This window comes from Mobula birostris, chromosome 12 (genome assembly GCF_030028105.1).
Source record: "Mobula birostris isolate sMobBir1 chromosome 12, sMobBir1.hap1, whole genome shotgun sequence".
Classification (NCBI taxonomy): domain Eukaryota; kingdom Metazoa; phylum Chordata; class Chondrichthyes; order Myliobatiformes; family Myliobatidae; genus Mobula; species Mobula birostris.
This window is the reverse complement of record NC_092381.1, coordinates 85,623,291-85,626,077: the sequence shown is the minus strand read 5'-3', so window position 1 is coordinate 85,626,077 and position 2,787 is coordinate 85,623,291.

Sequence of the window (2,787 nt, the reverse complement as noted above, 5' to 3'; positions counted from 1 at the left end):
ACATACTTGCCCTCCACCGCAGTCTGTGGCAGAGCATTCCACAGATTCACCACTCTCTGGCTAAAAGAAATTCCTCCTTACCTCTATTCTAAAAGGTCACCCTTCAAGTTTGAGGCTGTGGCCTCTAGTTCTGGATACTCTCAACAACCAACAACTGATGGCATCACGTAGAACGAAGCAGTTCACAATTGCATAGTACAGTGCTGGTACACTGTCATTCTAAATCTCACGTTCCAGACTGCATTCTCTCTTATCCTCACACTACAGATGGCAGTATCTGACCGCATGAAGGAATCTTACCAGTGGCAGTCAAAGCATATGCTACCTTGCTGGAATATTTCTTCTGGCTGTTGATACACTAGTGCATTTTCTCATAACTTTCCACAACTTAAGACAAAATAAATTTATTATCAAAGTAAATATGTCACCATATACAACCCTGAGATTCATTTTCTTGTGGGCATACTCAATAAAACTACAGAATAATAACCATAACAGAATCAATGAAAGACCACACAACTAGAGCGTTCAACCGGTGTGCAACAGACAACAAACTGTGCAAGTACAAGAAGTAATAATAGTAAATAAATAAGCAATAGATATCAAGAGCATGAGAGGAAGAGTCCATAAAAGGGAATTCATTAGGTGTGGGAACATTTCAATGATTGGGTAAGTGTAGCTGAGTGAAGTTATCCCCTTTGGTTCAACAGCCTGATGGCTGAGGGGTAATAACTGTTCCTGAACCTGGTGGTGGGGGTCCTGAAGCTCCTGTACCTTCTTCCCGAAGGCAGCAGTGAGAAGACAGCTTATCCTCGGTAGTGGGAAGGGTCCCTATTGACAGGTGCCGCTTTCCTGCGACAGTGTTTCATGTAGATATGCACAATGGTTGGGAGGGCTTTACCCATGATGGACTGGGCTGTATTTATGTTTATAGGATTTTGCATTCAAGGTCATTGGTGTTTCCACACCAGACAGTCAATACACTCTTCAGCATACATCAATAGAAGTTTTAGCTGTCATGCTGAATCTCCACAAACTCAAGGAAGAGGCACTGCTATAGTGGACCCAGGACAGGTTCTCTGAAATAACATACTGCACTATTTGAGCTGTTTTATTGCTCAATTGAACCAAAAGTTGTTTCCAAGCATTGATAGCCCACCCCTCCCAGAGGGAAGTAAAGGATAATTAAATATATTCAGTACAGATATTGTGGACCAGAGAACCTTTGTTTGTGCTGCACTATCTTCAAGGTTGATATTAACTGCATTTGAACAACAAGTGTGTCAAGAGTTTTGGGAGTGGACTAGAGCATAGGAAAGTTATGTGGAAGACAAGATTCGATCAGCTATGACTTTGCTGAATGGTGGAGTACCTGACTAGACTCATCCTGTTGCTCTCTTATGCCATGGGCAAAAGCTATCATATGATGCAATGGTGGCATGTGGCACTGCAGTCATATCCTCTGCACACCTGCTGCCTTCACAGCCACTAAACCCAATCATGGAAGTGGTCCAATAGTCTATTTCAATGATGTATGAAGCATAAAAGTTGATTGAGATACTGGAGGAACTTGACAGCTTTTAGTAGAAATGCTGATACTCAAAAGGAATCTTGGTGCATGAGTCACTGAAAGACAATAGGCAGAGACAGCAAGTGATATGTTGACTTTTTAGTGCATTATATAGAGATATTGAGATCATACCAGATTTGGTCATCTTATGCAGAGATATAGATAGCTAAAGACCACAGCACCAGTGAGAAGGACCAAGAAAGTATGGTCAAGAGACTCCAAGGAGTTCTTACAAGATCGCTTTGAGTGAGTGGACTGGACAACATGCAGTGATTCATCTTTGAATCTGAATGAATACACCACAGTTGTCACCAGCTTCATCAAGACCTGTGTGGACAAGTATGTGCCTTTCTAGAACATACCCACACCAAAAGCTGTGAATGAACTAGGAGATTCAGTCTCCTGACAGCTAGGTCTGTGGCATTTGAAACCGGTGATCAAGAATGAAACATATACAGCCTACAGAAGGCTATTTTGAGAGTGAAAAAAAAACTATTCCGACTGAAGTTAGAAAGCAAGTTCGGTGCATGTCAACACTGACAGGGTTCGTAGACCATTATTTCCTACAGGGCAAAATCCAACATCATGAGTGTCTGTGATGTTTCACTCCCAAATGAACTCAGCATCTTCTATGCGTGCTTTGAAAAGGAAAATAAAAATTACATCTGTGCAAATCCCTATAGCATCTGGTAACACTGTTATCATGAGAGTGGAAGACCTGGACATCCATATTAGACATTTTGAATTGGGCTCATTTCCTTTTCAGTAGCCCTAAATGTTCAAAGACTTGGGGTCAGGAGACAATGACTGGCATTCATTTAGGCAACTGGTACTTCAATCACAGCTGAATTTCTTCCTAAATTACATTTCTGAATATTCTATCACTTTTTTGTTTTAAATTTGACCACTGTTTTTAATGGTCTCATGTCTTGGTGATGACAAATAATTGGAGACAAGAAACTGCAGATACTGGGATTTGGAGCAAAGAAGAAAATAACACTGCGGGAAGAACTCAGCAGAACAGGCAGCATAGCATCTGTGGAGGTATAGGTACAATCAATATTTCTGAATGAGACCTTTTCTCAGGTGAATAATTGCTTAGGAAGAGAGTCACAATCACTGTCTGAGCTTTGCAATGTCACCTCAGCAGTTCATTATGCTCCCTACAGATTCTACCTAACAGAATGGATTACAAATACACTACCAAAACATCACAC